This window comes from Mus musculus, chromosome 6, assembly GCF_000001635.26.
Source record: "Mus musculus strain C57BL/6J chromosome 6, GRCm38.p6 C57BL/6J".
In the NCBI taxonomy this organism is placed as follows: domain Eukaryota; kingdom Metazoa; phylum Chordata; class Mammalia; order Rodentia; family Muridae; genus Mus; species Mus musculus.
The window spans coordinates 52,866,399-52,878,656 of NC_000072.6; the positions used below are offsets into that span (position 1 = coordinate 52,866,399).

General features: G+C 42.3%; 1 protein-coding gene and 1 long non-coding RNA gene across 5 annotated transcripts in view; one reads left to right on the forward strand and one right to left on the reverse strand.

The window, feature by feature from the left end:
• The window catches only part of Jazf1 (JAZF zinc finger 1), a 300,560-nt gene that overhangs the window by 98,334 nt on the left and 189,968 nt on the right, over nucleotides 1-12,258 (reverse strand). The gene's annotated exons all lie outside the window — the stretch shown is intronic.
• Gm52903 lies at nucleotides 32-7,839 on the forward strand. The gene is made up of 3 exons (XR_003956438.1): nucleotides 32-151; nucleotides 322-387; nucleotides 7,801-7,839. It is a non-coding gene; the product is annotated as a predicted gene, 52903 (long non-coding RNA).

Sequence of the window (12,258 nt, forward strand, 5' to 3'; positions counted from 1 at the left end):
TCCTTGTTTCTTAACCTCCACACCTAGGCACTTCCTGTGATTTCTCAACTGCAAACCCTTTCCTCTGTGCTCGACTTTCAGCCTCCGTCCTAGATTAGGAAGAGTTTCCCTGGCTCCTCTGTGTGCTTCAGCACAAACTTGCCCCTCTCTGGTAAGACACGGGTGGGGTGGGCAGGAAAGCCACCACTTGTTATTGCTTCAAAGGTTGGGGCTTCCACTGTCCCTTTGAAAATCTAGCCACTGAGTTAGCCGTGCCGAAACAGCTTGAAATGGGCTGGGCAGCAGGGATCTCTGGTGTCAGGCTCTCCTTTTTCTTTGCAGAACTACTGAGGTTATCATCCAGGCTCAAGACTGCCACTTTGAAGCTGGACGTGGGCAATGGAATGGGTAAATATGCTGGTCTGGTGTTCTGAGGCATGTTTACACCTTCTTAGAATGCTACCCCTTCTCAAGAACTGTCCAGTGGCTCAACCTATGTGACAAGAATACAACAATGGAAGACCATCTGTGAAAAAGTGCTGTCAGCCTGTGAGGCCTTTAGGTAACACTTAGGTTAGAACTGGCTTGGTATGACACTGCCCCAGCAGTTGGACACTTCATCCTACTGAAAAAGTATAGTATTAACAAGACCATTCTAACCTGAGCCAAACACGGTCAACAAAACTTGAATTCTATATTGTCCAGGGAATACACGGAATTCCCATTGTGTGCCATAAGCTTGATATTTTATTGAAGCCAATAATTTGTATGCAGTGTATCACCTACAACTATATGAAGCAGCCAGTCATAAGATCTCTAAGTTAGTGGTTTCCAAAGGGCTAAGACAGAACAAAAGAATCACAGGGATTTAGGAAGGCCACTGCTGAAATGCACCTCGGCTCCAACGCTCTGAATTCCAAGGACAGAAGACACAATGTCACATAAAAGATCATTTATAAAAATACACCAAAGCAGGTGCATTTCTGTTTTGAGTGGTGCCTGAATCAGTGCTGCTATGTTTTCTACAACTTGGCTCATTCTTTCAAGATAGTAAAGCTATTTAAACTAAATATTTAATTGTTTCTAAATAATTAAATTATACACCTCCAGTGTACTCAGGAGGCTTAGTTCACTGCTGGCACACAGTGGGGGTTCAATAACAGTGATTAAGCCCATCAACCTATTTGAACATGCTCCTTGCCATCGGGACATGACAGTTTCCTGTAGGAGTATGACAGTTGCTCACACTGGAGCTCCACTGAACAGTGGCTCCAACACTGGCATTTCTGGATACATTAGCCCTGCTAAGCCAATGTTCACTTCGTAAGATGCACATGTTAACATACTTTCTTACTGTAAGTGACTAAAAAGCAGAAGTGTGAAGTCAGTATGCTAAAGCAGCGGTCTTACTGGTACATTTCTGATGCTGGTATCTCTCCTCGGTGACTGCTAGAGTCTAGGTGTGTCCACTCTAAAAAAAGTTCACTAAAGCAAATACTAAAGATTCTGTATAACTTTACAAATGGATTGTTGGAGTGTCTAGCTAGGTCTTGGTGTTACTATTCTTTTCTTTCAAAAGGCAGAGACCACTGTGGATGTGGTGACCTGTAACCCTAGTGGTGAGAAGCTGAGGCAGGACATTAAGATTCTGAAGCCCACCTGACTACAGAATAAGACCCTGTCCCCAAAACACCAAAACCAAAGTCAAAATACACCCACAAACTACCAAAAATTAATGAATAAATAAATAATCGAACTACATATTATAGGAGGAAGGAAAGAGTGCTGTAGGTACCGTCTAGTTTCAGGATCAGCACATAGAGAGCAGTGTCTGGGTTGAGGATGAGCATATGGCTGGGGATGGCACCCCAGGCTGCTCCCAGACTCTTAGGCCCTTCTCAGAAGGAACTGTTAAGCAGAAATGCAGTTCTGACTTCTTCCACACCTGTCCCCTTTCTTCCTCAGGGTAGAGTACAAAACCCTAGTCTTCAAAGTTCCTTCTTTAAGGTAGAAGCTCAATAAATATTTGTATGATAAAACCACCTGATGACAAGTCAGGGAGGAAGTGTGTGGAAAGAGCAGTTATATACAGCTGCTGTGAGCCTGTAGGGAGGAAGGCCCACAGAACGAGAGGAAGCCGATGGTACCACACAGGTGGAGGCAGTCACTTGCATGCAAGGTGTAACTAACTCTGAGGATGGGGGAGGTTGGGGGCATCCTTCTGTCAAAGGCAGGTTGTGAGGGGTCAACTTAAGTTTGTTAGCTAGAAAAGATGAGGGTATTGATCCCATCAGAAAATGTTTTCTGTTCTCTGCCTGTGCTATGCATCCCAAGACAGGATGGACAGTTCAGTTCAGCCCATAAGCACACAATTACTCTCTAATCCATCCACTCCCAGTTGCATTCTTTCCTGGGGCCCTCCAGTAAACCAACAGCAGAAACACAGATCAGCTGAGAGAAAAACCAATCCCTTCAGGGCTTCCCAGAGTGGCTGGGCTTAGCTGGGATGGGAGCTTTCTCTCTCTGGACCATGAATCACCCAGGGAACAGGACTGGGGCAAACCATAGCTAGCTACAGGCTGGGACTAAACAGCGAGCATGTTCCTTTTCTATTAAATTCAGATGTTATCAGCTGCAGTCTGTTTTCATCTCTTTATAAGCACAGGCACAGAAATGCATTTAAAACATGTTTGAACCATGCTCAGGAAAAAACACATTAAGATATTTTTATTCTTATGAGAGTACAAACATGACGGGGATTTGAAGGCACCTGCTAACAATATTCAATATAAAAAGTCTTACCTATTTGATCCCTTAAATGTTACCAAGTGGAACCGCATCCTGATCAACAAAGAGCTTCATAATATTAAACACAATCATCTTTGGGCAGGGAAAGAAGTGCCGTTTCCTCTGGCTCTATGAAGGCAGCAAGTAGGGTAGGAGAGTTAGCTGCAGTGGGAGCAGAACTTGGCTCACTTTATTTTAAAAACATGGACTAAATATTGAATGATATGAAACTCAAACTTTCCAGGCTACTAAACAACAGAATGAAGACAAGTCAATTAAGGTGATCTGGCCTCATGCCTGGAAACATGGCCAGCCAGGCTACACCAATCTTTGTATTGGGCTTCCTGTTAATGACAGCCAAAGGGTATAAAGTGTCCAAACCAAATTCTGGCATTCATTTAGAACATGGCACCGGAGATTTAAATGTATATGTATACACTTAACATAGGATCCAAATTTTTAGTTAACATGGCATTTGATATGCACTTATTGGAGAGGTTGCTGACTGCAAGCTCAGCCTTGAGATGGGGAGACAAGAGCAGGTTTCTAAGGACTGTGACAACTTTCACAGTATCTGTGCTCTCAGAAAACTCGGATACTAGGATTATCTTATAAATATGGATCCAATTGGGGGCAGGTGACACCCACATTCTTCGTGGGGTCTGGTGGGAGAGTTATATAGGATAAGAAACATTCAGCCAAGCAGCTAGAAACTAGGAATATTGAGTTGATGTTTTAAAAGTTCTTGACAGATCAGGGCCAAGAAGTGTAAATATAGACCATGTAAGTCATGGGCTAAGGCAATGGAAGTGCTGAACGCTGTGCTCATGGCTGGGTTCAACCATGCGCTCCTAACTTCTCTGTTGCCTTTCCAGTCAGTTTGTTGAAGTAGCAAGACAGAGGCTTCACAGGGCACACTGCAGACGGCCGGAGACATCAGCACAAGCCTGTTCTGGAATAATAATCACGCCAGGCTCTCGCTCCAGCCTAGTTCTCAAGTGCGGATCCCTGGGGTGGCAGGGACCACAGCACTTCTCTGAACCAGATTTCATCCCCAGCTACCCTGCCCAGTCTGAATGGCTCAGGGAGGTACTACTGGGTATACAGTGGAGACAAAGAAGACCTTTGGAAGTGTGGTACTGATCATACCATAAAGGGACAGTGACTTTGCAAGAAAACGTTGTAAGCAGTGGCTGACCAATAAGTTGGAACCGATAACTCAGGAGGGTGGACTTGGTGGGGCCTCCTTTGTCCACTGATAGCATCAGTCTGTGCCCCAGCTCCTAAACAGAAACCCATCTGTACTCAGCTCATCCACAAGGTCACGGTCAGCTACTCAAAGAGACTCAGTATATCCACTGTTAATGCGGCCAACAAAGGTGTCTTCTTTGGGCAATCAAATGTATGACAGTGAATCTATGATAGGGTGGGGTGGGGTGGGGTGGGGTGGGGAGACAGCCTTCCCTGGTGTGTGAACAGATCACCCTCCAAGTACTGTACTTGATTCTCTGTTGTCTCCTAGTTGATTTTAACTAACCCACAGTAAAGAGTCTGGACAATAAGTTTGTATAGTCTAGCCTACGTACATAAAATACATATTAGTCTTTTTATTCAACATTAGTTTCTGTCAGATCTGTGAAAAAACAGAAAAAAGTAAAAACAAACAAACAAACCAGTTATCAATGAAACACACCCTTTGTAATTCACATGAAAACGAGGCCAATTCACACTTCCTGAATTCAGTGCTTTTAGAAAAGAAAGAGTAATTTACATTATTTAATTTCTAGCTGTGCTAGGTTAATGCTCTTGGCAGCTCTTTACTGGGGCTTTGCGATCTGGCTGCAGAGGTTGGTTTCTATGGCGCACTTTCTGTACTCAGCTAATTAGCTTTCTGGTGAGTGTTTTCCCAACAGACATCATCTCCCTAAAGCCTTGAACACGTCCTGGCTTCTAAAAACGAAATTACTAGTGGTTTTTTTTTTTTTTTTTATCTGTTTGTTTGTTTGTTTTTGAGTTTCAGGCTTCTGGAGGGTTGAGACCAAATCTGAGATTTGTCGCACAAATGCCATTGGTTCTTAGAGCCTCCAGGAGTCAGCCCAGTCCCCAAACTCAAGACGCAATTTGACTACATTTTTATCATTGATTGTAAGGTCAATAAAGGATTTGTTTTTGTGAGCCTGGGGTGCTCAGACTATGCAGGGCCACAGTAAAGCATGAACTTGACTTAGAAGTTCAGGCTTGGGAGGCTGAAACAAAGGGGGAGGGCCCAGCCCAGCAAGGTTAGAGATTCTTCTGAGGGAGAAAAGAAAGACTCCAGGAGGTCCATTTGCATTTCGAACCTTTTACATCAGCATCATGCTTGCTGCCTTTTAGTTACTCTAGGTCCCAGACTTACTTAAGCAATGAGTCCCTCTGCTGGTTCTCAGGCAGATGACCTTGTTCACCAGCACTGCTCTGATGGTGGGGGTGACGTCCTGGCATGAAGGGACAGTGAAAAGGGGTCCAGGAAGCCTTGGGGAAGGTGCTGAGGACCTTAAAGGCTTTTCTCAAGGATCAGACTTTGATTCTGCCCTGAGAGACACCACAGTGAATAATGTATAATAAGGGCAGCAGGGGCTTGGATACCCTTTAGCCCTCTATGCTTCTGTGAAAAAACAAGTGGTCATATAAAACAGGGCGGTCCCTCCACCACCACTGCTCTGATTTTGCCATGTAGCCAAAGAGCCCCACTGATGGCATGTTCCTTGGAGCTGTGACCCAGATATTAAAAACCAGTTGTGTGTGTGTGTTGGGGATGTAATGTAGGACCTTTGTGTCCCAGGTAGACTTCACTTGGTTTTTAAAGAGTGAGATGTGAACATGGTTTTATGTATGAAGTAGAGATATTTTGTGCTTTTGATTTTCCAGGACAGGTGACTCAGGTTCCAGGAGATCTTGCAGAGGGAGCAATATCTTCAGATGGCTCATCTCTCGGGGACTTGATATTTCTGTAGTGTTGTTGTTGTTTGACTTTTGCTTTGTGGTACCAAGCATAGAACCCAGGGTCTCAAGGATGACCATAAAGCCACACCCCTAACTCCATCTGCAGGAGGATTTAAAAGCAGCTGACAGGACTGCAAGTGCCCAGGATACTAGAAACAGATGTACTAAAAAATTCAGCAAGAAACAACTGAATAACAATGGATTTGGGCTGTCAAATGCCTGGCAATAGGAAAGACATTTGCCAAGCCCAATACCCTGAGAGAACTGATGTCCACACTCATACACACGTATGCTAGCACACTGTGTATGCACATATATGTGTGTGCATACATACACACACATGCACACACATAGTATATTGATTCAAAACTAAATCTAAACGAGGTGCCCTGGGTGACCTGGAGTGCTGTGTCCTCCCAACCCAGCTCCACTGTTGTGAAATTCTGTTATCTAAGGGCCTCGTGTTTTAAGTCACTGCCTCACAAATGTCTCTGCCCTGTACCTACACAACCGTAATTATACAGTGAGATTAACGAAGCACAGGAACTTGCTAAGGATTTAATGGCTTCTTAATTGAATGGGGTGCACACACTGCTAAAACACTATGACAAATCATAAAAGCTTCTTTATTAAGAAGTCTCAATTAGTTAATTAAAATTTGCTAATTGAAAACTCTAAGAATAGCATGTAAAATATTTCAGACCTCTAGATACAGCAATAAAACACACATTAAATATGCCCACAAGGCAAGCTCTCCATATCTGTTCCAGGAGAGACCTTTGTCACTGAAATAAGAAGTGAGGGAATAGGTCATCCCATAGAAATCTTTTTTTTTTAATTTATTTATTTATTATATGTAAGTACACTGTAGCTGTCTTCAGATATCCTAGAAGAGGGCATCAGATCTCATTACAGATGGTTGTGAGCCATCATGTGGTTGCTGGGATTTGAACTCATGATCTTCAGAAGAGCAGTCAGTGCTCTTAACCGCTGAGCCATCTCTCCCGAAATCTTGCGCAGGTCTAATATATCAGGCATGAAGACTGGAAATGACTATTTATCACATGGTGAGTGGGTGTGAGGGATGGGGCAGCATTTGCTCAGGCGTCGTTACTTCTGCCTCTTGTACCGCTCCATCTCTCTGGACAGCATACAGGCACATTTAAGAAATATTCCATAAGTCTTCAAATTCTGTACATTTTAATATCTTTTCCTGAACTTAAAGGATACCCTAGTTCAGGGTGGGTCAAAAAGAAAATACTTAAAATATACATCAAACAGGTCACCAATGAACTTCTATAAAAGAGCAGGTTAGATGTTGTAAGGTAGGAATTATTGATTTTGGAAATCTTAACTACAGCCTAGGCACTTTCCTGAGGGCAGTTGGATCGAGTACCTTATGTAGATGTAGTACTTGTAACAATCTAGGGAGTAGCTATTTTAACTCACCCCATTTTACAGACCCAAAACTGAAAGGTTAAGTAACTTGTCCAAGGCCACACAACTATAAGGGGTAAGATGAGATCTTAAGGCAACAATGTGTCTCCAGAATCTTTGCATATCAGTGCTAAACTCTCCTATGTCCCAGGGGTCCTGATATGCAGTGTGATAATATGCAATACATGATTTGTGTGTATGTGTATATATACATATACACACATATGTATACATATATACACATATCATATATATTACATATTATCATATATATCATATATGTGTATCACTACCCAAAGCTAATCTGTGTGGGTGAACAGGATGGGTAACCCCTCCTTCCCTGCTAATCACCCATGCAGCAGAATATCCAGGAGAAGCCTGTTTCTATTTGACATCACACATATGCCCAAATATATCTGTTGAAGACAATAAGGAATTATTTTGGGAAAATATTTTCCCTAAATAAAGCTGACTGAGAGCCAGCAAGGGCACGGAGAGGAGGAGGAGGTGAGGCTTTGCCAGGGTTGGGAGAAGCTCATTGCGGGGTAAGTTAAGAGCACAGTGCTGACTCTGATGCTGGTAACGTTCGTCCTCTGGGCATTCTGTACCAAACAGGGACAGGCCTTACTGAGCCAGTCAGTAGGCACTCTGGTTAGCGAAGCAGAATGTCTGGATGTGCCACTGTATGCCCCACTGAGACAACTTCTAAGAGCACACTGCATCTTTCCATCAAAGGCTCTCTGTCATCTCCTGTCAGCAGAAAGCTATTCTGGTCCAGCACTAACATCGTGAACAGTTTGCCATCCATATTCTGCAGGTACCATCCATGTATCACAATAAAATATTAAGTAAGAAGAGTGTTGTTCTGGGCTTCTGTTTCCCCTTGTTAAGGTACACCCCTCAAAAGGACAAAACCTAAAACAAAATCCTACAAACATAATGTTTGTTCTAGGGGCACTCATAATGTTTGGAGGATTTCAGATGACAGAAAACTGATCAAAGTCTGCACACTGATGCTACCTGAAGGTTACTGGTCTTTGAGCAGCACTTTGCTATTTTAACATGACTCCTTGGTTGGGGGGTGGTAATGCCAATATTAGAATGGCTACTGATGCACTTGTCACAGCATGGGTGCTGGGGATGTCTCTGGGATTTCACCATTTCTCCTATCCCAAGTTTGGGTGTCTATAGAATCTAAGTTTTTGCTAGAAAATGTATAATGAACATTATTATCCAAAATGGTCATCACAGCACCAAAGTTGAAGACTTCTGGAAATATTATGAAAACATCTAAACTCTTTCTCCAGCATTTCTGGGAAACTCTAAGAATAAGATTCTATACGTGAAACACACTGGCCCAGTGAGAAACAGTGCTTCAGTGTGATTTACAATAGTGAACTTGTCAGCAGTGGCCATTGAAAACAGAAGTTTTGAAGATGTAGCTATATGAAAAACATTTGTGTCACTACAGTTCAATGTATGCCCCATTTGTAACTGCACACAGTTGCTTACAGAATCAGAATGTGAATTAACCAACTAAAGAAGACCCTAAGCCTGTGAAAACTGTCATGTTCGCCTCTGTGGCTGCAGAGCTGCTTTCCTGTTCCCACCAAAAGAAGAAATAGCTTCTAAATGGCCCAACAATATCCTAAGTGTTTTATGGGGAGCTGAGGAGCCAACCTGGTGGTCTGATTCTTTTTTTTTTAAAATTTTTTTATTAGGTATTTTCCTCGTTTACATTTTCAATGCTATCCCAAAGGTCCCCCATATCCACCCCCCCAATTCCCTACCCACCCACTCCCCCTTTTTGGCCCTGGCGTTCTCCTGTACTGGGGCATCTAAAGTTGGCAAGTCCAATGGGCCTCTCTTTGCAGTGATGGCCGACTAGGCCATCTTTTGATACATATGCAGCTAGAGTCAAGAGCTCCGGGGTACTGGTTAGTTCATACTGTTGTTCCACCTATAGGGTTGCAGTTCCCTTTAGCTCCTTGGGTACTTTCTCTAGCTCCTCCATTGGGGACCCTGTGATCCATCCAATAGCTGACTGTGAGCATCCACTTCTGTGTTTGCTAGGCCCCGGCATAGTCTCACAAGAGACAGCTATATCTGGGTCCTTTCAGCAAAATTTTGCTAGTGTGTGCAATGGTGTCAGCGTTTGGAAGCTGATTATGGGATGGATCCCTGCATGGCCAGGTAACTCATCATCTGTGTTACTCCTTAAAATATTGGCTAAAGTGGTCAAGCTAATATCTTTTTTAAAAAAAATCATTAAAATGAGAGTGAGCAGGTGAAAAGCATGCCCAGTCTATCTGTGGCTTAGAACTTACCTCAGTTTCATGTTTGTGAGAATGTTCACGTGCATTTCTTTTCCTAACACTATCAGTGTGAGAAACACCAGAAGAGAGCTGTAGCTTTTCCAGAATTGAAGGTAGCTGTGGCAGTTACAGGACTTCCTGCACACACATGGACACTCACTGCAGAACCACTCAGACACAAATATTAAACTATGGAACCTTGTTCTGCCCCATGAAATCTAAGCAAAGATCTAACTCCTAACAGCACCAGAATGTTGGATTTCTCTCTTTATACTCAGCATAACTTAATTTTTTGGTATTTTTCTAAAACAGATGAGCAAACAAAAATCCAAGTACCTAATAAAAAATTTATCCATTCTATATGGAAGGCCAAAGCCAAAGTGGAGCCAGTTATAAGTACCAACAGAAAAGTCAAACATGATTATTCTAGGTTCACACTGCATGAAACCCAGATATGTAAGCTCTTCTTACAGTTAATCTATGCACACAGAAGTTCTAACCCTTGTGCCCACGGACATTTCCAAACTACTCCTCAAGAAGAATTAGAGCTGTGGACACCAATCTCCTTGAACTTCCCCAAACATAACTACATGAAAGAAGCTGGTAAGCACCTCTGTGTTTTAAAAGGTTGTATTTTTATGGGACACATCTTTAGAGAATATAACTGAGTATATCAATAAAAGGCTGATTAACCCTTCTTGGCATTTACTTCTGACCAAAAAAAAAAAATCCTTGTATTTTATAAATCTCAGGTGCTTTAGATTTCAGTCTAAGGGCTAATGAAAAATGAAAGAGGAAAAAAGCCAAAAAATACATAAATGGTTCCTGGCCAGAAACATTCCTCCTTATCCCTAAAAGAGACTCACTCCTGGACATCTTGTTTGAATTTAACTTCTGAAGTTTGTCTTGTTCCATCTCTAGAACAAGCCAGTCAGTAAGGTACAGAGATATGGCTATATGAACAAAACCACATGAGCAATGCAGCCATTGCACATCCAAAGACAAGAGGAGACAAAAAATATTAACTGTCAAGTGACATGTCATTTGGATACATGTTTCTGGATTTTGTCATAGATGTTCGATCTGACAGCTGCTGGGAATGCCTGAGTTCTGTAAAACATCGTCATACAATCAGCGAAAGCAAATGCTTCATAAGTGGCAGGCTGGCTTCACTTTCTAGTTCTACAAGATTTGCTTAAAGAATACTCAGCATCCCGACAATTCATTCGTCAGCCCTAGGATGAGGGGCAAGACTCTCTTGCTTCCAGGTTCTCGGAGCAGCAGCTTGCATGGACACTGTGTTTAACTCTGGTTTAGAGACAGTGCTGTTTTTTCTCTCTGCCCACTCTTTCTGACACCAGATTTCATATTTATAGTCATTTCCTTACAAGTATAGTGATGAAACCTGTCCTTGAGTGGATAGAAGTGGGGATGAGGGACCTCGGCAGTCGGGAACAGATGGAAGCTAACAGTGCTATGTGTGAGGAAAGAGCAACTCAGGAAACAGAAGCTCATGGGAGGGGTGGGAGGAGGGATGGGTGGGGCCGTGAGGTCAGGCAGGCAAATGAGAAGAAGCAAAGAATCAGCCTCCCATGACCCTAACTGGTGGCTGAACTTCTCCAGCGAGAAAGGAAGGTTTATTTTCTGCTGTCATTTTAGTTGAATCCTTTAAGCAAACCAAAATCTTAGGAACCTCTCAAGAGATGATACTGAGTGTCTGGCCTGGAAAGTTCTTTTCAGTGCTTTCTTATTTTCTTTAACAATCGGGGGTTCTGATCTGGAAACTTGAAATAAAATAATACAAGACATCAGGATGAGGCAGTGGCTTGATTTCCTAGCTGGTCAAGTTCAGACAGGAAAAGACAACCAAAGGAGGTGTGGTGGTTTGAATACAAATGGCCCCAATAGCCTCATATATTTGAATGCTTAGTTTCCAGGGAATGGCACTATTTGAAAGGATTAGAAAATTAGGAGATCTCTTTGAAGTAGGTGTGACCTTGTTGGAGGAAGTGTGTCACACAAATTCTCTCTCTCTCTCTCTCACTCTCTCTCTCTCACTCTATCTTTCCCTCCCTCCCTTCCTCCCTCCGTCCCTCCCACCCCCTTACAGATCAGGATGTAGCTCCAGCTATCTCCTGCTCCAGTGTCATTCATGCCACCATTCTCTCTGTCATGATGATAATGGACTAAACTTTTGAAACTGTTACTCAAGTCCCAATTAAATGATTTCTTTCATAAGAGTTGCTTTGATCATGGTGTTTCTTCACACCAACAGAACAATAAGAAAGAATATGGAAAAACCGTGATAATTTGAAATGTGGAGAACTGGCTCAAGGGGTTTCAAATACTAGAATGTTAATAAATGGCCTAGAGACCATTTTTGGAATATTTTGACAGAGAATGTGCCTGTTTTTTTGGTTTTTTTTGTTTGTTTGGTTTTTTTTTGTTTTTTGTTTTGCCCTTGTATTAACAAATTGTCAGAGGCTAAATTGAAGAGTTTAGGATTAATGGTTTGGCAGAGGAGATTTCAAGAAAGACTAGTACTGACTGTCATGTTATTATCAGTGTTTACTCTTATACAGATCTATAATAAAAAAGAACAAGTTGAGCATGGAAAAAATACAAAGTATACAGTTTGAGAAGAAAATGAGTACTAAGAGGTATAATAAAGCTAAGTCCAGTGTTCAACAAGATAAAAAGTTTAAAGAAAAGCCTGATGATAAAATGGAATAAAGGGAGTAGTGACCTTGGGGAAGGG